The sequence below is a fragment of the Bacillus rossius genome, assembly GCF_032445375.1.
Source record: "Bacillus rossius redtenbacheri isolate Brsri chromosome 4 unlocalized genomic scaffold, Brsri_v3 Brsri_v3_scf4_1, whole genome shotgun sequence".
Taxonomy (NCBI): Eukaryota; Metazoa; Arthropoda; class Insecta; order Phasmatodea; family Bacillidae; genus Bacillus; species Bacillus rossius.
This window is the reverse complement of record NW_026962010.1, coordinates 28,109,370-28,136,450: the sequence shown is the minus strand read 5'-3', so window position 1 is coordinate 28,136,450 and position 27,081 is coordinate 28,109,370. Positions and strand designations below refer to the sequence as shown.

The 27,081-nt window shown below is 38.7% G+C and overlaps 1 long non-coding RNA gene across 1 annotated transcript; it reads left to right on the top strand.

Moving 5' to 3' along the window:
* Positions 1-10,682: 10,682 nt before the first annotated feature.
* Positions 10,683-24,681, top strand: LOC134541480 (uncharacterized). The gene is made up of 3 exons (XR_010076641.1): positions 10,683-10,793; positions 16,334-16,421; positions 20,412-24,681. It is a non-coding gene; the product is annotated as an uncharacterized LOC134541480 (long non-coding RNA).
* The last annotated feature ends 2,400 nt before the right edge of the window (positions 24,682-27,081 follow it).

The following is a 27,081-nucleotide window of genomic DNA, read 5'->3' as shown; positions in this document are numbered from 1 at the left end:
ACATTTATTTCAACGGGAAAACGGGGACCTGAAGCCGAGGGACGTCAGTATATTAGCCTGCAGTTATAAGAACATGTTTCACTCAATAAATTTTTACTTTAAATCACATCCAATTTTTATTAAGTTAATTCTCTTTAATATCACGATGTCATCAAGTGATTGGAATTGTGTCTCAACTCACTATAGCAAACGAAATGGGACAACCACTCTCAGCTATTCACTCGGCATAACTCTTTCTGCTTTTAATAATAATCTTTGTTTTCATTTAATATCATTTTTAAAGAGCTTTAGCATGTAGTATGTACCAATAGATCGAATTCAATGAAAATTTGTCACATGATTATTACCTTAATGTTTTTTTGTTGAATTATTTTGTTAAAAATCGTGTTACTTTGAGTTTATTTTTTGCAGCTCTCAGTCGGCAGAAATAAGACTCCATGAATGCAATCCAGACACAAGTTTAGATATTATAGCAGAATCTGAAGAAAAACAAAGTCATTGTGTTCTTAAAAACCCGAGAAAAAAGTTAAAAATAAGTGGGAAAATAAAAAGGACTAATAAGTTTTGTGATTCCTGGTTGCAAATACCAGAACTCAAGTCCTGGTTACAAAAATCCAACAAAACTAGCTTAGGCAATGAGTTAGCGTACTGTACAGTATGTAGAGTTGACATAACTGCACACAAGAATGATATCACTCGTCACAGTAATTCGTCAAAACACCAGTTAAACTGGCAACAAGTAAGCACTTCACACAAACTGACGAGTTTAAAATTTATAACTTCAGACGAAGTTAAAAGAGCCGAAATTAAATTAGCTGGTTTGATAGCTTCTAACAACCTACCATTCTCATTGGTTGATACATTAGTACCATTATGTGCAGATATTTTCCCTGACTCAAAGATTGCAAAAAATGTTACTTTGGGACGAACCAAAGCCACAGCAGTTGTGAAAGACGTTCTAGGTCCAGCTTTCCAATCAAAATTGCATAAGCATTTAGCTGAAGCTGGGACATTTTTGTCAATAATTATGGACGAAACCACTGACATGAGTTCTGTGAAACAGTGCGCATTTGCTGTAGTGTACTATAATAATGAAACTCACAGTGTTGTAACAAGTTTCCTGGACATGGTGAGTGTGACTTCTAGTGCAGCAACTGATTTGTTTGAGTGCCTAAAAAATTGCTTACATCTGAAAAACATTCCACTGTCAAATATTGTCGGCTTTTCTGCTGATACAACAAATGTGATGGTTGGTGAACATCATTCTGTATTTTCTTTGCTGAAAGAAAATGTGCCAGGCATTGTTTGCATAAAATGTTCATGCCACATGATTCATCTGGCTGCTTCAAAAGCTTGCTTAGTACTTCCTCGTTCAGTTGAAGATTTGCTGAGAAATCTTGGTGCTCATTTTAGTAGGAGTTACATAAGAAGAGAAAAACTGAGAGAATTTCAAATTTTTTTCCAAACAGAAATTCATAACATTCTTTCTCCAGCTGTCACACGTTGGTTGTCACTGAAGGCTTGCATTGACAGGGTTTTAGAGCAGTACTTAGCACTTGAATCATATCTTAGAGAGTCTGTCTTTGAAGATCCTTCAAGAACAACAGAAGATATGCTGAAGACCATGGAAAACAAGTATACTAAAATGTATATGGAGTTTATGTCATATGTTCTTGGTCTTTTGACAAATTTCAACACGCTCTTTCAAGGTGAAATGCCATTGCTCCATCGACTCAAACCAGAAGTTGAAAGACTTCTGAAGACCCTATGCTGTAATTTTATGAGTCCATCATATGTTAAAGGCATGGATGTATTGACAATTGAACATAAAAATCCATCAAACTATGTTGCTTTAAATAAAGTATATCTTGGAATCCTTGCACAAAGTAGTTTGGACAAACTTACAGAAGATAAGAATGTTCGTGAAAATGATTTACAGTTTTTTCTAAAATCATGCCTCCAGTTTTATGTCGAGCTTGTATCACAGATCAAAAGTAGGTTTGATTTTAGTGACAAAGTGTTTGATGTTGTCAACATAGTTGAGCCTTGTGTTGCCCAGTCTTTAGAGATTCCATCAATTATGCCAGTTCTGAAGCGTTTTCCTATATTAAATGACCATGTAAGTGCTCAAGCTGTAGACCATGAATGGCGGCAACATGCGATGTTAGACCATGCAAAACTTGGTCTTGATAGTTCAAAACCAGCAGAGGAGTATTGGAAGGATGTTTTCAATCTCAAGAATGCAGCTGGAGCGAAACTCTTCGAAAATCTAGAAAAGGTATTGGGACTTCTCTTGGTTCTTCCATTCTCCAATGCATGCGTGGAAAGACTTTTCAGCATACTTAGAAACATCAAGACATATCACAGAAACAAACTATCAAATGATACTTTGGTAGCTTTGATTAGTTCAAAGGAAGGTATTGAAGCCGAGGGAGGCTGTGTTTCATTCAATCCCAGCAAGACAATGGTGAACACAAAACTGTGGAACTGAAACTACAGAACATATGGTGTTTTTATAGTAAATTTATACGATTTAAATTACAGTGTAATTTTATAAGGCAATTGGCCATAATAGAAGTTGTTTTATGTAGTGCTTATTATGTTCCAATTATATTTGTATTTATTTAATAATTTAAATGTGTACATACCTACATAAAAAAATATTTTTAATGCTTTGTAGACAGCCATTTATTATACGATAAATACCTACTTTCAAAATGGTTAAAAAGCTCACAGCATGAAATTCTTGTTTTGATAAAACTGTATAAACGATAAGTTTTACGTTCCAGCTAGATGTTAAACAGGTATTGATGTTCTCGTTCAAGCTCTTGTGGGTGTCCGCCCTTAGTTACAATTTTTTTTAGGAGTGCGGGTAAAAGCGGGTATTTTTGCTTTCACATGAGGGTAAAAATGAACACCTGCATTGGCAACACTGATAAAAACAGTAGCTCTTAGTAGACAATGTAATTTGAGCTAAGTCAAACTTCCAGAGTTTTAATAATTGAAGTAAAAATTATTGAAGTTAGGACAATTATAAGCGGGTGTACATTTGGGGTCAAAACGATAACGGCTGCAATGTAGATAGTAGCCGAATGCCCTATTTTAAAGTTCGATATTGGAAGGAAAAGATTATGCACAAGTTTACCTTTTTGGGTGGAATAAAAGAAACTTAAATTTTATCCTACAATAAGATAAATTGTGTTTTGGTTATAAAGTCAATTCACAAATAGCTTTTATTTTTTTATTTATGGTTACCTTTTGTATAATTTAAGAACGCAATTTTATAATAACTTTGCCATTATATCTGACAAAATTTAAAATTTCAAAATCTACATTTTGGTTATTTTATACATTATTAAAGGTTATTTAAATAAAAATTGGAAAAATAACTGTATTTCCTATTATCGATAGTTAATATTTATGAATAAGGCAATATAAGTGATTAAATAATGTTGTCAGGTATTCACTCGCCAACACATCATTTAAATACCTTGGCTAATTTTGACGCCACCCATCAGTGCTCCTCTGGTCTCACAGGCTGTTATGCCACATCAACGCCCCCTCTGAAGGTGTTAGGCGAACATGCAAGTGTAGTGCAGTGCAGCGACGTGTAAGGCCCCGGGGCCATGATATCGATAGCCACCCACGTGGCGAGAATGACCTTGTACCCCTCTACAGGGGAAGTGTGTGTGTGTATCCTTCTGCTGCCACAACTTTCAGGCAGTAATAAGCATTATGTCTTATTTTTATGTATTTGTAAAGAAGTTATTAATATAATGTAATGTCCTGAATTTTAACTAATTTTAAAATTAAAACCACTAGTGTTCGCTGTGCACTTATGTCGCAAATCTCAGCCTGTCGTTCCCACTCTTGGCATGCTCGCGCGGGAAGCGCAGCCTCGATGGCCCGGAGCTACCGAGGCTGTGGTAGTCACTGTTCACCCAGTTCCGGGACCAGGTTCCTCTGTACACTGTGGGGTCTTCAACATCTTGCCATCACCGAGCTTAGAGTTGCCGTCGTCCGGGGTCTCGAGCTCGAGTCCCAGTGCAGCTCCTAGCGGGAATGGCTGTTGTCGATGTAGTGTTTCCGGATGGGCGCCAGACTAGCTCTGTTTCTGGTCAATAGGTGGGTCGTGGGGTCGATTGCCCTGCGTGGCCCACTAGGATCGTCGGCGGTGTTGCGTGGGATATGAGGAATTCCCTACTTGGTGGTGATTGGGGATTCGTTGATTAGGCGCTGAAGTAGTGCAACAAATGACGTGCGTCGTTTATTCATGCGACTGTGGGTTTGGTGTAATACCATTGATTACACACCACGTCGTACAGAGGGTGACGTCACACAATACAGAAGTTACACAATTACACAAAGTTAGTCTGAAAGTTAAGTAATAAGACGTGGCACAAGTTTACCAAAAATGTTACGTGATGGGACGTTGCACAAGTTTACTGAATGTTACGTGGTGGCGCGTCGCACAAGGTTACTAAAGACGTTGACGCCGACCGCCAATGCTCCTCTGTCGCATAGACCGCTATGCCTCGTCAACGTCTCGTAAAAACGTGTGCACCGAACGCGCTCGTGCGCGCAGCAAAGTGTAGTGCGTGCGACGAGGCGAACGCCATGCAACGAGTGCTGCGCCGGCGGAAGGATCCGGCCGGGTGTGGCATATCCCTCCGCCGCACTACAACAAATTATTTTAATTATGTTTTCCACAGGTTTTTATTAAACATTATTTTTCATTAATTAATAATTCAGTCTTTGCAAAATCATATTTCACTGTGCGATTTGTCCCGAACCTGGCCGGTTCAGTTTCCCACGAAATTCACACGTTTCCGCGGGAGGGCTGGCGGGGGAGGGGGGGTCGCGCGCGGCGACACCGGCAGTGTCCTTCGAGAGCTCAACCAGGCCAGCAGCCTGCGCGCAACGCGGAACCTTCAACCTTTGCTTTCACCGACATGTAGTTTTCAATAGTGTAATATCTTTTCAACCTTTTTACGTACAATTCCGCGGTCGGCCTAAATTTACCATGAGGTACTTAACTTAATTAAATCAGTGCTCCGAGATGAGTGTTCTACGTCATACGTAAGTACTGTGGGGAGTTTATGTGAATTTACGTCGGCGCTTCACGCCCCAACCTAACCTACCGGCTACATAGTTTTGGCCCGCACGGGGCAGCCAGCAGGCGACGCGTGCCATCGAACTTAATAACGAGTCAGTCCCTGGGACACACCTAGACATCACGTAGAGTCGCCGGAGACACGGGCCTACGTGCTGCTAGCCCAGTTTATTAAGAGCTAGGTAATAGTGTAGTGTATTGTTCGTCAAGATATCGTGTGCCATGTCAGAGTGATTTTTGTAACTATCGCATCACGTGTACAAGTCCGCCCCTCACGCGCATTAAAATCGTGAGCCGCCACTGAGGAAGTGAGCTGCGCGTGTGACTAGTCGCGTCGGGCAAACCGTTACGGCCAGAACGGGCAGCACCATGTATTGGGCTGTGCTGTATTAAATTCTCCAACTAAACTTTGCATTATTCTTCAGGCATCCCGAGTGGCCATAACAGCTCGGGGAGTCCTACTGCGTTGACCCCTACCTCTAGCCACAAGGCCGAACCTTCCCTGAGATCACGAACCCGAACAAAAATCCCGTCTAAATAGTCAGAGGTAGCGGGGACGGCGTCAACGTTCCAGATTCGAGGCGTCGCACAAAATTACTAATTATTACGTGGCACTAGGCGGTTCTGAGCCTGGTTACTCAAAGAGGGGTGAGGGCGATTGGAGGCGGCCAATCCCGTATATCAATGTCTCGAGGCGGTGTTCGCGTCCACTGTAGTGGAGCGCGGACCGCAGCTAAATTCGTCCAAGCTCCCTTACGGGGTGGTGTCAGCGCCGGAGCGACTGGTTTTAGTTCAAGTTCAGTGGTTCGGGAGGCGGCCCGTGCCGTATACTGAAACTACCCCGCAGACCAAGTGTGGTGCAGGGGGTTTTAAAAGTTAAGCGACCGGATTAAGTTCTGGACCGAAAATTGGACCGGGTACGCACGGAGAGATAAGTAAAAAGAGGGTTCGAGGAAGTGACTATAATTACCAGAAGTGAGTTCAATACAGACAATGGATGATGTCTCTCCATGGGACATGCGTCTGCCACGGTCCACGAGTCGCGCTGTACTGGCGTCATGTCATGGTGTCCGGCCGAGGCTCGGTGCCCCTCGCGCCAGGGTTGACCTCATTACGTTAATTTCTGATGTGACACGTTAATAAGATATTTTAAGGGCGCTGAATTCCTACATTAATTATTAAGGCTAATTACCATTACTCATCCCTTCTACAATTTAGAGTTAGTATGTTTACGAATTATGTCCTTTAAATTATACGTCACACCAGTGACTGTTCGTCTCTTGCCGGACTACTCTGGTGGGGGGTAATAACGAACACAAGGGGTTAATAATTATGTCACATGGGTTAATTAACTAATCTGGGCAGAAGGCCGCCAGGGGGACACTCACACACGTATCGACGTATTTACACACGTGAGTGCCTGGGCACTCCTACGTCGCCCTTTCGTTAATCAACTTTTAATTTATACGTGATGTTGTTTAATATTCTGTGTTTGTTTTTGCAACGTGGTCGGCTGTAATGTCGGTCTGTTTATTAGGGGGCCGGGTTCTACCTTGGTTGCTGGTGGCTCACCTGACTCGGATGGGCCATGGCTAGGGGCGCGTTCTGTTAGCGGGGTTGAATACTGGCGGTTGCAGGTCGGGCTTTAAGGTGGCCTTCGGTCGGACGACGTCAGAGTCAATAGAGTAAGTCGCTTGAATCATTTTCTATCAGTTCCCTAGCCGGTCCCCTTCCAACGAGGTTTAAAGAATCTGTCGATAACTAAACTGACTTTCGTTTCACATGTCGCTTTCACGAATTTTCGCATTTTGAGCATTGTACTCGAAAAGCCATGCTGTGTGGACCCCTCCTTGGGTAGCTGTGGACTATTCGCTAACTTCCATCATTACCCATGCTGGGCTGTTCCTGGACTAAAGTTGCAGCCTTCTATAGGTACTTCATTCACATGCCAAAGATTCAGGGTTCTTGGGTCTGTGCAGCAGGTCACGTATTGCCTATTTGGGACATGTGTACATGTGACCTGTGCCCTTGTGTAACCCCAGGAATGTTTTTTTCTTCTTTTCTTTTCACCTCCTCTGGTGATAACCTCAGTTTTCATGGAAATTTGGACCCATGTGTAATTTGTGAACTTAGTCATTTGTTTCACGTTTTGTGCCCTAGGGATCCAGAACTGCATTAAGCATGAGATGTCCGCGTAAAACTGTTTCCTTTGATATGTGTCGCATGCCTACTCGTGGTAATTTGCAAGTGAAGTTCCAGTTCATGTAGGCTACTGTTTTTGGGTAGCCGATTGAGAACTCTCTGTATGAAAGTATTCTCAAGCACAGGTACATAACATCTCAGGCTGAGTGTGCCGTCACCCGACCTCTGTGAAAGGTCCGGGGGGTACCTGACTGGCGCTACGGGCGTCGCGATGCTGCTGTTGTCCGGAGGGGCGCCAGGCTAGCGGGCTGCTAGGCCGTTGATGTTGGGTCGTGGGTACTCTGCCCCCGCGTGCCCCGCCAGGTACACGGCTTGAATGTAACCTGAATGGCTCTTCCTTGACTGTGAAGGCCGCTCGGCCGTGTGGAGGACGGGAGACTACAGAAAATTAGTGTACACGAGTTGGTGAGAATTACCTTTAATTTAGTCCCGCTACAAAACACTCTCACCAACACTTGGCGACGTCTAGCCGTTACACAATTAACACAAAAAAAACATAACACTATGCGACACTAATGGTTACCGCGGCAGTCTCGCGGGGCGTTCGTCGATGCTCGCTGGAGACGGCCAGCGCCGAAAGTTAACGGTTGCGGGGGGGGGGGGGGGGGGTCGATGAGCGGGCTCCTAAGTTCGGCGAAACACTTACGTGAGTGATAGGATACGCAGCGCGGTATCACGATGAAGACGGTCGGGATAGGCTTGGTTCCGTAAAATACGCGCCGAGTCGACGTGGGCAGTGATGAATTAATAAAAGGTTTTAAATTTAAAGATTTAGTACAGAATAAAAATAATCAATGAAAGAAACTTGAATGCTGCCCACGGACACACGTCTGTTCCCGGCGCGGAGTGGTTTGAGACTCCCGAACATGGCAGCCTCGCAAGGAAGAGAAACTTTCTCTTCTTTGTGAGTCGGCGTCAAAAAACTTATATTAATTGAATTTACTCTATTACCAGTTAAAACATGTTCCAGGTGCCCAATTAAAATGTAGCACCTGGTAATTGGGTGCTTAAGGCTTAACAATGGTTTTAATGTATTTAATTATTTAAATTGTGACATCAAGTTGGCGACTGTAAATTTACTAACATATTGTCCCACTGCGAATTGTTTTAGAGGGATTTCTCCTATTCTGACTTGATCATAGTCACGGGCATTTTAATTAAGGCCAGTGGCCGCGGTGACTGTTAATGAGATTTGTTGTCTGCTCCGTGCGTGGCGTACTCGCACGGAGTGGCTACGACGCACTTATTACATGTCGTGTAATTAGTAATTTCGTACTAATGGCTTTTCCCTTAATTGAATTATGGGTTTCAGCCTCCGGTGTTCTGTACCTTTAAATTTCATTATGTCTATTGGGGTCACGCCCGAGGCGCTCGCCTGACTCAATCCGGCTGGGCAAGGGGCGCGCTCTAAAACGGGATACGGTACCTGCGGTGCGGAGCACGGGCATAACGGCCATGGTCGGTACAACGTCAAGTGATCTGATAGCACCTTGTGCACGGGCTGCTTGTGTCACATTAAAATTATGTCAAAATCACTTCCTTTTTCATTCATACTAGTCGCAACTACTCCTTTCGTCACAAGGCCTGAACCCTACCTGAGAGTTCGTCAAGCATCAACGAACGCCATCTACAACCACAGGGTAGCCGGACTGGTGTAAATCATTTACTCTATGTTAACTGTTTTAATATATTTTAAAGAGGTTAGGGTTGTATAAATACAAGTAATTTCAATGCTTATTTTTTGTTTTATGTAAATCTTTCACTTGACTTATTATTTACCTAATTTCCCTAGAGCTGCTACTTTCAACATTTATTGAGCACTCATCTGCCGAAGAAATATCACTAAGATTAGTATATTTCCATATCCTTTCCATTCTTTACTCATTTCATGGAAATAATTATATCATTATAGCGATTTCAAGTACTTTTTAACCGACTTCCAAAAAGGAGGAGGTTCTCAATTCATCTGTATATATGTTTTTATGCATGTTCAGGCATAATATTTTTGTTTATGAAACAATTTTAACGATTCTTAATGTGTTGGGTTGAATATACCTCCAAGGTGGTCCCATTTTAATTTCATTGTTATTGGACCTTGTATTTCGAAGATACACCAGAAAATGCCTCAAAATCAATCATGAAATGTATAGTGATTGAAGTATTTTAGGTTTAGGACAATCCCAAAACAAGGTGAGTACCTAACTATGGTCAAGGATGTGCTGGACTGTACTGCGGACTTGGACAACGAAAGTTAACGACAAACAGCATGAATGTGTAGATTGAGTTTGACGTTGGCCCAAAGGCCTCCTTAACTCTTAGAGGCCTATATGTCACGCCAATGGCTTCTCCTGCCGAGTGATGCTTCGCGGAAGTGGTTCTACTCACCGAGGGTGCAGTGTAGACTTGTGTTTTATTTTGCAGGTACTTATTTTGTAGTGTATTTCATTTTATATTTTATTTGTTTTTATAGTTCATATTATTTTTTATTTATTTTATTCATATTATTCACCGGGCGCCTAGGCCGTGCTTCTCCGCCTGTGGCCAATCCGCGCATTCCACGGGCTCGCGTAGGAGGGGAGTCGCGGTCGCGGCACTGGACCTGAAGCTGTCCTTAATTCGACGACACTGGATTTGTCATCCCAATATGACCCATATGTAGGGACAGGTACTTTTCGTGATCGCGAATCACCGTCGTTATTTCGCGAATTTGGCCTTTTTTTTTTTTTTTTTTTACGAAAATGCGAATTTTGCGATTTTCCACTGTTTCGTCGCGAATTTGGTCAAAATTTCGTTATTTGAAGCTTAAATTGCCACAAACACATATAATTTAGATATAATTCATCTTCCGTTCGTAACACCAGCGCACCAATAAAAAATAAAACAATAAAACACTACATTAAAATACATTTCACCGTGCCGGCAACATTACTAGGCAAAACTAGGTAAACAATTTATTTTCTCCAACCATAACCACAAAAACCACATTCTGTGGCAATAAATCACGGCGAGGTTAACGACCACAGATGACGGTAATCCAGGACCGTTTATATTTTGCATTTTAACATTACAAGCTTCAACATTTGTTTCTCGTGCCATGAAGTTATCAGAACAAAACGCGTTTTTCAATAAACGTGTTACCAACATAGCAGTACGAGAATGCGAGAAAGAACATGAACGTTTACGAACAATCGATTGTTGTTTAATCATACAATCAATCGTGTTCGGTAGATAAAAACGATACCGCGTTCAGAACGCGTAAATTTTGATATCAACGAAAATTAAAAGTGTTTTTTCTTCATAACTTACTTAACCATAAAATACTTCAGGCAATTTTAAACTGCAACAAACAAATTGATGGATGTATGTGATTTTTTTCTTCGGTTGTTAGGTTACTGCACATGCGTGCATTTATTATTGTTCGGTAGAGGTTTGTTGTTACAGCAATTTTCGGTTTCTGTTTCAACCTGATACTGATACAGTAATGTGTTGATTTACCTTTCATCTTATTTATTAGTGAAGTGTGGATTTTTAACTATTAATCATTACACTGCTCTTTATACTATTAATCACTTTATTTTATATCACATCACAATACATCTTGTTCCAATATTACAATCAACCACAAGATACATACGCCATTTTATATATCATTTTCTTGTTCTTTTATTCATATTATATTTTTATTATTACACACTCTTATTGCCTCTACCATTGCCAACATAATAAACAAAATGAAAATTACCTTCCAACATCCTCCCTTAAATTTTCAATTTTGCTTTTACAAAATAGATTTACAAAAAAAAAATCACTTATCAGTAATTTATCACATCTTACTATCACATTTACAAGTTACATCATTTCAGAGCACCCTTTTATAAAACAAATAATACAGATTAAGTCAACATCTGTAATATACAATTATAAAGATAAAGTATCTACACAATAACAGCACATTTAAATTTTTCAAACTTTATTGTATTAAGTGGTTTTGTTAGACCATCAGCAATATTTTTTGAACTTTCAATGTATTTTATTTCAATTTTGTTTTCCCTCAATTGTTCCATAAGAAAATGATAACGTACATCAATATGTTTACTCCTTCTATTGAAAACTCCATTATTAATCAATTTTATAGCACTTTGATTGTCCAAATTCATAACTACTTTTACTTCCCTGTTAAGTATGTCTTCAAGTAAGCATTTTAGATACAACAACTCTTTTACACAATCAGCGGCAGCAATATATTCAGCCTCAGTACTGGACATAGCAACAATTGGTTGCTTCCTTGAGCACCATGCAATTGGCCCTCCAGAATAGAAAATTACATACCCAGATATACTTTTACGAGTTTCAATGTCATTAGCATAGTCGGAATCACAAAATGCTTCAAGGATATTACTATTATTATCATCTTTCATATAAGAAATACCTTTATCAATAGATCCTTTCAGATATTTCAAGGTTTGTTTCACATTCATAACATCATTACTTGAAAAATTTTCCAGATGTCTACTTTCAAAGTTCATTGCCAATGCAATGTCAGGTCTAGTTTTACTTGATAGATAAAGCAAACTGCCTACTGCTTCTCTCATTGGGAAATTACTGACTCTACTATCAGTAATTGAATTTTTATGTGCCTGACAAATAGGAATACTAGATACTTTGGCATCAGTCATGTTATACGTGTCAACTACTTGATTAGCATACTTTGACTGTTTCAATATAATTTTATCAGATTTCTCATCAATTGTCATCCCTAAAAAATATTTAGGTTTATAATCTATTTTTATTTCAAACTGTTTACTCAATTTAATCAACAATCTTTTCATTTCTACTTCATTATCTCCTATCACAATACCATCATCAACAAAAAGTGCTAAGATTATCTTAGAATCTCCAGTCTTAAAAATACATCGTTCAACACTAACAGCATTTAATCCATTCTCAGTTAAACTCTTTGAAAAACACTGATTCCACTTCAGTGGAGCTTGTTTCAACCCATATAAAGCTTTTTTGAGTTTTACTATTTTTTCTTCAAACCCCTCAGGTAATTTCAAAAATATGTGTTCATCAAGGTTACCATATAAAAATGCAGTCTTGATGTCGAATTGAATCATCTTATAACATTTATTTGCAGCAACAGCAAAAATGAGTCTTAAGGCTGCATTACTGACTACTGGACTAAATGTTTCATGGTAATCAATGCCCTTTTCCTGTTCAAACCCTCTAGCAACCAGTCTAGCTTTATACTTTCCATTATCTTTGATAGTAAAAATCCACTTGCTACTAATTATTTTAGAATTGTCTAGATCTTTTTCTTTAACATACTCCCAAGTATTATTCTTCAATAAAGATCTTTTTTCTTCTTCAATTGCTTGTTTCCAAATGTCCCTATCATTTCCTGTTATAGCTTCCTCATAAGTAAGCAACACATAGTCATTAAGTCTAACAGGAATTCTCCTATTTCTTTGAGGTCTTACTTCATTGTATTGATTCACATTTCCTTGTATAGATTCATTTACTACTTGGTCTTGATTCCTATTTTCACAATTTCCTCCTATCTCTCCAACTATTTCAACTAAAGAATCATCATTTTCACACTCAGGAATTTCATCTATCAGTTTTACTTGTACTTTACTCTTATTACTAACATCGGATTGTATTTGACATTGAACTTGTTCTGAGAAAACTACATTTCTAGAAATAACAATTTTTCTAGCTTTAGAATCCCACAGCCTATATCCATTCACAGTATACCCAATGAATATATATTTTCTAGTTCTACTGTCCAATTTTTTTAAATGTCCTGGTACATGACTGTAAGCATTACTCCCAAAAATCTGGAGTCTGGAAAGATCTGGTTTTCTTGAATTCCATTTTTCAAATGGAGTACATTCAAGAGTTTCAGTGGGACTTCTATTCATCAGATAGGCAGCAACCCTAACAGCTTCTCCCCACATTTCTTTGTTTAACCCTGAGTCAAATAAAAGAGCCCTTACTTTCTCAACTAAAGTCCTATTCATTCTTTCAGATTTCCCATTTAATTCAGGTGAATATGGAACAGTATACTCAAGGACAATCCCTTTTCCCTTACACCACTCTTTCAAATTGTTACATGTGTATTCACCTCCATTATCACACCTAAACCGACCTATTTTTGAGTTCCATTTTGTTTCTACTTCAGCTGAGTATTGTTTGATAAGATCAAACACTTCACTTTTCTTTTCTAGCAGATATACCATAACAAAGTGAGTAAAGTCATCAAGAAGTACAAGGAAGTACCTATTCTTGTCCCAAGTATCTGGGTCTATCGGCCCACACAGATCGGTATGAATGATCTGAAGAGGTCTTGTAGCCCTTTCTCTTATACTACTGAACGGCTGCCTTGTTTGGCGAGCCGTCACGCAGGTTTCACACAGTTTCTTGGACGTATCCAATATATTTTTCTTACAAACATCCATTCCATGACTCATACTCAAAAGCTTACTCATATTTTTAAAACCAATGTGCCCTAACTTTCTATGCCATGTTAGAGCATCTCTTTCCTTTACAGCTACATTACTTTCATGACTAACCTGTTGATAGTTCATAGTTAAATTTACTGAATATAAATTATTATCTAATTTCTGACCTTCTATGATACAATCACCTTTCTTAATTTGAACTTTGTCATCAATAAAATTAACTGAACCACCTTTTGAGGTTATAGCACTCACAGAAATTAGGTTTTTACTTAGATCGGGAACATATAATACATCACTCAAGTTACACTCCTCAGTAATAACATTACCTTTCAAATTTGAATTCATAGTCTGAGTTACTTTTGCTACACCTATTTCAACATTTTGTTTTTCTACATTTTTCATTATTTCTTTATTATTAACCATATGTGAGGTTGCTCCAGAATCAATCACAAACTCAATCTTAGCATCTACATTTATATTAGAAGAAAGTTTGTTTGAGGTAAGGAAGGATACCTGATTTGTATTTTTTATCTTTCTTTCTAAAAAAACAGTCTTTTTCCAAGTGATTGTTCTTCTTACAGATTGAGCACGATTTTTTCTTTCTGCATTGTGAAGCAAAATGCCCAATGTCATTACAGTTGAAACATCTCTTTACACTTTCATTATTACTATTACTAGGCCTACTTACCCCTGGTCGAAAACTGTTGTTAGTACATTTTCGAGCTATGTGACCAGTCATTTTACATTTGAAGCATTTTATTTCAGTTTTGAACGCTACATTGTCGGTACTGGTATTGTTCATAGTCTCATTTCTGATCTCCTCGGCTATAAGTCTTGAGGTTAGGGTAGATAGAGTCTTCTTGTCATCTGGCATGGACTCCCAGGCGCTTATAAAATACTTGAACTGTTCAGGTATTATACACAAAATCTTCGAAATGATCATCTCCTCCGTGATTTCATTTTTTCAGAATTTTCAGTTTGTGAGAAAGATTTTCAAGATTACTGATGTTGGTGGCAATGTCCAGGTTCTTTTTATACGAAAAATTGAAAAACTCCTGTAATAGGTTATATTTTTGTTGTTCACTGTCCCGTTCATAAATTTTACACAATTTGTCAAACATTGATTTCGAATCTTCACAGTTTATTATATGTATAAGCGGTCCTTTTTCGATGGTGGTAATTATTAGCTTCTGAGCTACAGCATCACGTTTCATCCACAAAGTTTTTTCTTTCGATTCAGGATTATATGGTTCACTGCCATCTACTATCGACCACAGTTCCTGAGATTTTAGTATTATTTTCAACTGGAACTTCCACACATTAAAGTTCTCAATGTTTTTAAGTTTTTCAACGCTTTCCTCCTCCTTCATAATTACGTTGATGTTTTTCACTCTTTTGTTAGGTACATATTACACATGCCACACTAAGTTTTACGATCGCAATCCTACCCACACTTACACTCCCTGGGCCCATAACCTGTTGATTTACCTTTCATCTTATTTATTAGTGAAGTGTGGATTTTTAACTATTAATCATTACACTGCTCTTTATACTATTAATCACTTTATTTTATATCACATCACAATACATCTTGTTCCAATATTACAATCAACCACAAGATACATACGCCATTTTATATATCATTTTCTTGTTCTTTTATTCATATTATATTTTTATTATTACACACTCTTATTGCCTCTACCATTGCCAACATAATAAACAAAATGAAAATTACCTTCCAACATAATGTACCTAGTTACAAGTCTCTGATACTTCTGTATCAGACGGTGCCAGGAAGCAACAAAGCTCCGCGTACGCAGACCGTGCGACCGGAAGGAGAATCTGATACATTATTTATCACGTCCGGTAATTCTCTACCTCTGTTACTCTCATGCCCGCCTGATACAGCCAGTATCAATCATTTCAACATTCACTGCAGTTCGTCCTGGCCGTGTATTAGTGATGGGCAGAACGGTTCTTTTGACCGAACCGGTACTTTCGGATCAGTTCCGTGAAAGATTCGTTCAGAACGATTCGTTCATCTCGGTCATTTCGTTCTTTTCTGTGAATAGGATCTGGCTCTTTTATCAGGTGACGTAACTCGTTCATCCTTTAGAGTATTGGCTACGTGTTTGCTTCCAGCCTCCCCTCGTTATCGCGTGACCCGATAACGAGAGGAGGCTGGATCGCGTGGGTGGTTATCTTTATCTACTCTGCATGGGTAAATGAAATTTCAAACGTCTAGTTGTATACTGACTGTTATAAAATTATTGACTGTTGATCGCTGCAAATGCTTCATGCAGTGATTCTATATAATACGGGAGCATTAAATCTAAGAATGTTAGGTACGAAAGTGATCTTTCTTAACTTTAATTTGTAATCGCACTATTATAGCTAGTACTTGAACATTGCTTTTCGTAGCCAGTGAATCACAGTTGCGTATATGAAACAAGATTATTTATATTGTATTACTTTTTAAGTTACAAATATTAATATACAGGCTATTTACACTCTAGAGAGAGTAAAGTGTTTACATGTAGACCAACACATTTAGAGAAAAAAAGACAAAAATTGAATACTACTACTGCGATTCAGTATGAAGAGAGAAAAATGAAGTAGGTACATTAATTAACACCTAAATGGTAAGTGTGAACATTTGTAGTTACTTTCCCTGTTATTTTTAATTCATGTTTTTTTTCCCCCAAATTTGTGTATGTGAATGTGAAAACGCAATTTTAAACCACTACTTAACAGTTGACATTTTCAGGTATAGATACTTTTCATGTTACCCTATTTTATTTGATCAGTTATCGTTTGCTCTTATGAACATGCTCACGCTGTGATTACTAATTCTTCAGATTCCTGACGTCATGAATCATTTCACGAACGAATCAGACCGGGCGCGTGGCCGGTTCTCTCATCTCGTTCTCTCGTTCTCTCCGCGTTTTCGTTCTTCCGAATCTTTCAAGGTACCGGCTCTCAAAGAGCCGGTTGGTTCTCTCGTTCTCTCCGCATTTTCGTTCTACCGAATCTTTCAAGGTACCGGCTCTCAAAGAGCCGGTTCTTTACATCGCGAACGAATCGCAAGATTTCGTTCTCTCAAAGATTCGTTCTTTTTGAACGAATCGTTAACGAACGACCCATCACTACCGTGTATCACCATGTACATTGTTGCGGGCTGTCATGCTTTGTAGTTAGTATCTTTATAGTGAAATAAGGAATGGATAAGTGCAGGAAAAAGACTTCATTTGTGTGGAATTTTTTTACGGAAAATAATGAGTTTGCTAATTGTCATTTGTGTAAACAAAAACTGAGTTATAAATCATCATCGACTAATCTGAAGAAACATTTGAAACGTAAACATTGATATAGTATGCTCACTAATGTACGTATCTGTTTTTTTTTTTTTTAAATTTTTAATTTTTTATAAAATCGTAATCTTTTAATGTACGAAAACACTAGTTACTAATTGTTTTCGGAAAAAAAGTCCTAATGTTGATTACATCTGTTATTAGTGTCAACTGAGAACATAGGCGTGCGCAGGACTTCAGTATTGGTGGTGCCAGATTACACAACAGCCCTGTCATTCACGGACCCCGAGCCTAAAGCGGGGGATCCGGGGGTCCTTCCCCGGAAAAATTTGGATTTGAAAGCGCAAAATGGTGCTATTTAAGGTGTTTCCGAACAAAAACATTAAATACACAGATGTAAAAATTTTAATATTATTTATGACAAATTATGGCTTTGAACGTTATAATCACCAGGAAAACTACTAAACTATTTACAGTTTTAAGCTTTGTTGAGCCACAAAGTAAATTGCACAACTTGTTTGTACGGAATTCATGCTGGTGGCTTTGAAAAACCGTACTTACATGTTTTCTGAAGACGCCAAATAAATGCTAGAAAAAACATTCTCAAATGTTAAGTTTTAAAACCAACAAATCAAGGGAGTTTTTGTAACTTATCTTTAATATGTAAAATATTAAAAAAAATAAAAATAAACAAATGAGAGTGGGCAAAAGTTTTAACTTTTGGAATACAACAAAAATGTTTTGTCGGCGACTGCATATAAGTCATCGAGTAAGCCTATCCTTTTAACTAACTAAACTCTTTCAATTTTTTTAAATAAACCCTGGCGGACGGCGGCTATTAGCCTATTCCGTGCGCCTGCCGAGTGGAGTGAACAGTGGACACCGAGCGCGCATTCTATGTAATTCGAGGAGAACTAGGAGAAGTATTTACATTTCAGAAGTTTCGTAGCCGCGGCCCGCGTGTACAACACAAGTAATTGCAACTGGCTTGTTTCCGTGTGTATAGTTGGTTCAATTGATAATTGATAGTGTTATTAGCACATATCTGTAACTCGACACGATTGGAAAACATATTTTTTTTTGGAAACAATACAGATTTTTGTAAGTATGTATTATTTCTGCTTGTAAAAAACAAAATAACGTTAACCCTAATGGTGGTGCCAAGGCACCTGTGGCACCTACCGTGCGCACGCCTATGACTGAGAATTTATTTGCATTTTCATAGCTGTTAAGTGCACAAATATAAATATTATATCTTGTATTAATGTATTTTTTAATATTAAAATTTCATTAGTTTTATTATTGAACGAGTCTGTGCACGCACTGCGCTCTGAGCGTACTTTGATGTGGGACAATAAACAAACGACTCGTAACAATTTCGCTTTGCGCCTCTCCTTCAACGCCTTCCCCTGCGCTTCCTCCCCTACATTATTTCCCTTCTTTATCCCTTATTCATCGTTTCTGCTCCCTCCCCTTTCACAAGCTCCGCCCAAGTGACCGTCATCTGCGATCGGGTTCTGCGCACATTGGCCGTGGTGTTGTTCCAGGCGAATTCTGAATGATACTAAAGTACCTGATACTTTTCAAGTGTACTCGTTTGCCGTTCCTGATACAGGCACGTATCAGTGACAAAGTACCAGGTTGATACTTTTCGACCCACCTCTATTGTTCGCGTTCGGTGGCTATTCGACGAGGCGCTACAGACAGGACTGGCAGGGCCGCAACTAGGGGGCGCAAGTGGGGCATACGTCCCGGGCGCAAAGCTGTGGGGGCACCGAAATCGCCGGCTTGCATTGTAATTCCTACTACAACTGATAGTGGGTTCATACATGGAAATTACAGTAGCACAGAAACTGTTACATGTAGGTATGGAAAATGCTTAAATAACACAATTTTTCCGTGAGAGGGCCCCCGGATCCCCCGCTTTATTGGTGTGGTATGTGCAAAAAAAGAGGGGGGGGGGGGGCGCATGAATCCATTAATGCCCCGGGTGCCAGAGACTCTAGTTGCGGCCCTGAGGACTGGCCCCGATTCTTATTGGCTGGTTCTGTATCTGTGATTTCGTTCCGTTCCCCTGTTTATATTCATTTTATAAACATTAGATACTCCGTATGCATTTCCGTATTTTATTTGTTTATTTTGTGTTATAACATTTTATCAATTTCGTAGGTTACGTATTGTGATTTACGGTAATAATTTGAAATAAGTGTGTAAGTAAAATTATATTTCGTGCATAATTGTCGTATTTCCTTGATAATATTTAAATTTGGGTAATCAAACTATTAAACTGTTTTAAAATTAATTTGTAATAAATAAAAGTGTATTTACGTTATATGTTTACCTTTAAACTTTTATAAGAATAATTTTGTATAACAAAAAGAGGTTAGGTAGTAGTTAAAGGCCCTTATAAGCGTACAAGTTTTTATAACGTGACAAATATAATTTCTAAACGGAGGAGCGAAGTACATCAGATGAGAATGTAATCTGTATACATTTCCTATTGTAAAAGTTTTGTATCATGTATCCAAATAAATCCTTTGACCCTGATGGCATGATCCTATACATTTTGATCCAGTTGTGCATGATGCTTGCTGTTTAAATTTGGTACGTCGAGGATCCTGCACATAATAAAAACTTGTGATATACAAATGAATAATGATCTTAAGTTAATTACAAAATATATATTTTATTTTTTCTATGCAAATAGGCTTTTAGCAACAACCACAGTAAAATACAGCATTCACAAGAAAATAAGAAAGTTTTGAAATTTTTAAAGTAGCAGATCATCTGGAAAAAAAATTGAAATTCTGAAAATAATATTTTTGATCCTGCTAATATTTCTTGGTGGAATTATAAAATGTACAGTGATTCTTTCATGACTTCATTAAGGAGGGTAGTAAAGTGAAAGTGTATTGTAAACTAAAATTCCTAAATAATGGGAAAATATAATATCACTGTGAATGTTAAAAATAATATCTATCATACACTGTATTACTAAGCTTTACAACTTGATTTAAACTTAAGTGTGGTGGAAATGGCACAAATACATAAAAATTCAATGGAAATACTAATACTTTTAATATAATACTTTCCGCGAAAATAAGTAAATATTAATTTTATATTCTAGGAAAAAATGCTTTTTTTTTAATTTTTAAACAAGCTACTGTGTACTATCAAAAACTACCCAGAATTTAGTAAACAGGAGCACAATAATAAAAAAAAAACATTGAAAATTATTTTTGGATGGCACAAGGCAATTACAAACTGTACAGTAACATCAACTACCCTGTCTCTATCTGTATTGTTTGCTACTGTCTGCAGGTTCAGGTGTCCATAATGCTGGCTGCAAGTTATTGCTCACCACAGAACCTGACGTGAGATTCCAGTGCCCCGTGGAACTTCGGGCCTGCAAGGACGAAGGGCATGCCATCTTCTTCATTGATAAATCCTGTTTTCGCTTGGAGCACCATGATGGTCGCACAGCTGGCCAAGACTTGCATGATGCAGTGTCATGCCAGCACAGAACTTGAATTAATGGTTTAGCACTGAAGTCTTGCAAAAAGTTAGTTAAACATATGTATGGATGTTTTCCGTTTGTACAGTACCTAAGCCAGACATCAAGTTTTCTCGCACTATTGTGTTTGGTTTTTTCATTTGCTGATTTGATTCAATTTTTCTCTTTTTAGTAGAGTACAGCCTGTTTTGTTTCTGCACCCTCTTGTTGCTTGGTTCTTGACATTGTGGTCTTAGGTTTTCTGTGGGCAGCTTCTCTTTGATTATGCTAAGACAGCTTCATAACCATTTGTCAATTTTCGTGGTGGTTTCAGTGTCAATGTGTTGTCCAACTGTGTCGAGATATGCTATCAATAATTCACATTTACATTTTATTGCATCTGTCATTTGAAGACTTTGCTACAGAAGTGCTGATATGAACTGCATGATTACTGTAGAAGTGTTTATTTGATAGTTGTGCCTTATCTCTCTTGATTTTGTGTAGATAAATTGTGCACAGGCATGAATATGTTTGAAAATGTTAAACTTAATTATGTTATCATTGCAAGTGCAAGTGAACATGTGCACACACATATTACAGTCCTTGCATTTAAACTTGCACTTGCCTTCACATGCCAGCTCATCCTGTTTTGTGATTAAGTACAAATCATTTGATTGACATGATTTTACCTCCCAGTACTTACCTAATTCAATGACAGAAATCATTGATGCTGTATATATGTGTGCTCCTGGTGTGAGCTTTCTGAATGGCTGCTATCCGACTTGTTGGTTTATTTTTTTCTGACTTGATGAGGCGTTCAAAAAGTTTATCCCTGCACAATTTCATTAGCGCCGATATGCATTTATCAAGTTGCTTGTTCTTCCTACCTTGCAGGTAGATATATTTAATGACTTTGTGCAGGGATTCCAGATACATGTTTGTATTTATGCGTGATCTTTGGGTGTCTTTTCTGTTTGATATATAACAAATTCTGTTGGAAATCCAGCTCCAAATTCATCAACTGTTAATAGAGTGGTTAAATAAAAATCGTAACCAGTTGTTGAATGGGTACTATTTATGCAGATTTTATTTTTTCCAAACTGTCAGCATTTAGTTTTGGAATGTGGTCATGATCACTAGGGCAAAATCATCTTTTGACAACCCCTCTTGGTGGTCTTCATCACCTTGTAGTTTGTAAAATATTACCGGGTTTTCTTCACCCAACTGTTCCATAGATTTTATCCATATATCTATGCTGACTGCATCATCAGGGTGTTGATTCTCTTTTTCCAGTTGGAATTCTCTAGTAATATTTCACAGATCATGTTTGGTGATCAGATGAATTCTTTCAAAAGATTTGCTGTAACTGTTTCTGATATCATCAAGTATATGATCAAACCCGTGGAAAGAGGAAAATATGTTATTTCAGTACCATGTATAAGTAACAGTAGAATGCAGTGGTGACTTTGTAAAGCAACAGTAACTATTTATATGTTCGGAGAAATGGGCATACTCTTAACTTAAATGTGGGTTACTGAAATTTTGTACTCTCTTTGATACTTCTAAAACAGAATTTGCATACTGATTCAACCAGTATATTGTTTTTAAAATACATATGTAGTAATACTGCAACCAGGAACCACATTATGCTTTGCTAAATGTCTAGTGTTGATGTCAAATATTGAAATAAGTTTTTGTGTAGTTCAGGTTGTGTTGTTTTGTGTTGAGACCATGTTGTATTGGCCATAGTTAAATTAATTGTATAGTTACTTAATTTAAAAAATTTTTAATTATTCAACTACAGTAAACTCTCGCAAATCCGTGGGTGTCGGGATTTATGACCTTCGGATTTTTGAAAACTTCGGATTTTTGAAAAATTTTCATTAAAATACAAAAAAAAATTCTAAAAGATAAGATGGTAGTCAATGAACATGTAATACTACCACAGGACGTCATAATAAACAAGACACTTGAGAAGTTAACAGAATGGTACGTAAGCAATACCAGTATAGTCCATTCATAGTAAATGAAGCACCCGAGAAATTTTTTTTCCTGAAAATTTACAGCCTGGCCTGATTAAATTTAACACACCCATTTGTTCAAGTTGGTAGTAAATTGTGTAAAAAGTAATTTAAAGTCATCTTAAATTAAATTAATGGCACCCGAAGTCGCACTTTGATGTGAAAGAGCTAGGCGTAGCAATGTGGCGTGCGCTGAAACGGGAAGCCCCTTGATAAGGGGAAGTGAATTTAGGAGGGGCGGGAGAGAGAAGCGATACGTAGCTGGCAAGAGACTCAAGGCCACTCCCTCACAGACACACGGCCAGTCCAGTTAAACTAAAGAGAAACGGGAGAAATAAAAAAAAAAATCATTAGTTAATTGTACACTAGAACCATCAAAAAATCTGAAATTTTGGCACAAAACAAAAATAATCGGGGAAAAAATGGTAAAACTCACAATAAAAGCTTATACAAAGCTATTATTTAACATGCAGCATATATTTTGTGTTGGTTTATAGTGCACTTACTAATGTTCGTATAAGAAGAGAAAAAAAATTGGACAGTCCGTTTAAAAACACGGCAGCAGTAGCTTGTGCGACGTAAGTGGGAGTGCGAGAATCTCGTCTAGACAGGCTGGCGGCTGCAAAGGCAGCGGATGCATGACGTCATACGGCTTACCTCTCCCTCCCAGACAACAAACCATCTCTCTCCCTCTCTCCAGCCCTCTAGCCATTTTCTGCGTGTGAAACTGTCAACATCCTTCCTCCCCTACTCCACACTGCATGCGACGAAAGCCAGGTTGTATAGTCCATTCCCGGTAAAATGAACATTTTTTAAGGCCCCCCACGGCAGCCATTTACCGTTAATTTTTTGATACAATTTGTTTGTTAGTTACAGAACATTATTTCTGCTGGAAAATCTCTGAAACTTCAAAATTTCTTTAATGGAAAAATTTAGCAGGGCGGTTAGAGTATTTATTTTTACCGCAAATGAACTATACTCACCTTCCCTCCGGCCAGCATTCCCGGCGTGTGACGCATGACAACTACAGTCGTGTGCCGCGCACAGCTAGGAAACTTGTCACTGGCAACATGTTTCACACACTGACACACGGTGCCCAGAGCTTCAGGAAAACCTACGCGATTTCCAACCTACTCTAAATATTCGACTGGAGTCTGTTTACGAAAAGCATTTAAGAATTTGCTAATGCCCAACTGTTTTTTTTTATATCGGATTAAGAGGAGTTAAAATGGCTAAAAGGCATGGTTTTGAAGTTTTAGGTGTAAAAAACCGTTAAAAAATTTCTTGAAAGCACCAGAGGAAAAGGCATTACACCTTTATCTTTATTTTCCCGCCATATAATGTTACGGTCACCGCTCAAATTTCACAGTTATCTGACGGGAACGAGATGACTGCGTGCCAGTTCAGAGCCTTTTACCGCGCTATAAATATCAGTGAGCGTCGCTCTTACCATCCACTGAGAATAGTGATACATACATCTAAACAGTAACGATCATGTCACTTCGGAAATACCCCGGATTTCTGAGAACTTCGGATTCTCGGGCCACGGACTGGCGAGAGTTTACTGTATTTCACTAAAATATTTTAAGATAGTAAAATATATTTCTTTCTGTTTAATGCTGTACATTCTTAATATTTGTAATTTACATGTTTTTGCTCTGTTCTTCAGCCCACCAAGTTTAGTAGATATACTAAGGTATGGTTTATAAATTATGTAAGTACAAAGAACTTAAATGAAAATTCATTGAATTTAATGAACATTGTAACTAGTACATAAATATGAACTGTTGTCAACCAGGGCTATGCCCTCCCTAAGCCCGATGTGCCTCATGCCGCTGCAGAACCCCTCTCTCCCCATCGACACCCTCTAACTCAAACCTCCCGCTAACAAGTGCGTGTGTGCGGCGCTCACCTGAACTTGAGCAATGGAGACTTCATCTTTTTAAATAATGTAGTTAATAATTAAATAACTACCCACACAGTATCTTGGCCAGCATGAAAGTTGGACTACTTGCTGTTTTTTTGTATGCATTGTCAGTGTACGTGTCGGCGGCAATAAAACTTAATATTCACCCGACTCGTTGCACTCAATTCTCAACCACGAGCTTTCCGGTACAGGGTTGGAGGTGTGTGGGGCGCCTCAAGACCCCACAAGCAGTAACACAGCGTGACCACCGCTGAGAGCGGGCCGGTGAGTTTTAGCATATCCACGCAGGGGAAAAGTCGAGCCTATCTCCACATGGGTCACGTCAAGGCCCTGGGGCAGAGTCGGTAGCCGGTCCACGTGGTGGCGCCCAAGGTCTAGACGTACGTCAATCCGAAAACTCCCTCCCCCTCCCGACAGTACTTACACGTAAACGATATGTTGTAGTGATCAAGCCCACATTGTCATTTTCAAACAACTGTAAAAGATACAGATATGCTGATATATTTATTGTGTAGAGCTATTTAAATATTTACCAGAGTATGTATTATGATATAAGAAAAGTTATTAATTATATTTTGTTCATACAGTGATTACTGTGTACAAATATTATAAAGAGAGAGTGTGGATTTGTAAAAGTAAACTCAAAAACTACTTACAGATCAACAAAATTCTTTCACTGCTATAAAACTACATTACACCAGATGGACACATGTATGCAATCTCACAGAGTCTTCACACATCAAGAAGTATGGTTTTGCCTAATAGATGGTTTACAGAATTGGGTCACCCTAGTATGAACAAATCAAACTCTGAACTTAAGTCCATTGCAGAAAGTAATCAGTAAAGGGTACAGAATTTATATTTAATAACTTACTTTTAAATGAGTAATAGGTAACTATTTTCCAAATATATTCATGGTTTGCTTAGTGTTGTAATGTGTCACTCAGTATCATTGGAATTATTTTTTACTATTATGGCTACTGCAAATATTTATGTGTATAATTTATGATGTTTTTAATCAGAAGCAATTTTCACTTGGAAAAGCAGATACATACAGGAGGTTTATCATCCTCTGAAGAGTGATATTTACCTGTATACAAGTTTTGATACACAATCAGTTGGTTTTTTTGCTCCAGTGTTGAGTAACATGTGAAGATGATGTCTCTTTCTCAATTGTAAGTTTCCAAGCATGAAATTCTAGCAAAAAAAATTAAATATGTAATAAAGCACTACTAAAAATATCCCATATATGAGAAGGTTTATGTCCTTTCTTCCTGAGAAAAAAAAAAAGTGTTTTGTACCACTGGTCAACATGAGTGCCGAAAATATAACACTTGAGGTGCACATATTTTGTTTGACGTCGTCCCGACCATGGCCTCTAAGCCCGTGCTCCGCACCGCTAGTACCAGATCCCGTTTTCGGAGCACACACCTAGCCCAGCGGGAATGAGTCAGGCGAGCGCCTCGGGCATGACCCCATAAGACGCAAATAACCTTCAGGGCACGAAACCCCGGGGGGTCAACCCCATAAAACAATTAAGGAACAGGACATTAGAACACAATTATGAATTTACAGGCATTAAACAAGTGCGTCGTAGCTACCCAGTGCGAGCTCCGCACGCACGGAGTAGACAACGAACCCCATTACCAGTCACCGCGGCCACCGGCCTTAATTAAATTGCCCGTGACAATGATCAAGTCAGATTAGGAGAAATCCAACTAAAACAGTTCACAGTGAGACAATATGTTAATAAATTTACAGTCGTCAACTTGATGCCACAATTCAAATAATTAAATACTATAAAACAGTTGTTAAGACTTAAGCACCCAATTACCAGGTGCTACCTTTTAATTGAGCACCTGGAACGTGTTTTCAGCTTATAATAGAGCAAATTAAGTTGATATAAGTTTTTGGCGCCGACTCACAAAGGATGTGAAAGTTTCCCTCCCTTGCGAGGCGGCCATGTTCTGCAGTCTCCAACCACTCCGCGCCGTGTCAATACGTGTGTCCGTGAGCAGCCTTCACTTTTGTTCCACCGATTGTTCACTCTGTACTTGATTTAATAACCAAACCTTTTTTAATTCATTGCTGCTCACGTAGACTCAGCGTGTATTTTGCGGACCCGGGCTTATCTCGACCGTTTCCTTGGCGATTCCGCACCGCGTCGCCAACCACGCAATTTACAGCACTGGCCGACTCCAGCCAACTCGTTTTCATTAAGATCGCCGCGCATACGCCTGCCGGCTACAACCTCACTTAAGTGTAGACTAGAATTTAGGATCACGCTCATTGAGCCCTCCTAAGACAATTAACTTTCGGCGCTGGTCGTCTCCAGCGAACTAGTAATCATGTCCCCGTGAGACTGCCGCGGCAAATTCAGTGTTATGTTAGTGTCGTGTTTTGTTTTGTAATCAGCGTGTGTTAGTGTAACAGTACAACGGCTCAGACGCCGCATAGCGCATTATCATAGCTTTTGTAGTGATTCTGCCATAGCGTAGTGAATGTGTAGGGAGTACAGCGTACCCATGGGGAAGTCCGTGGATTAAAAGC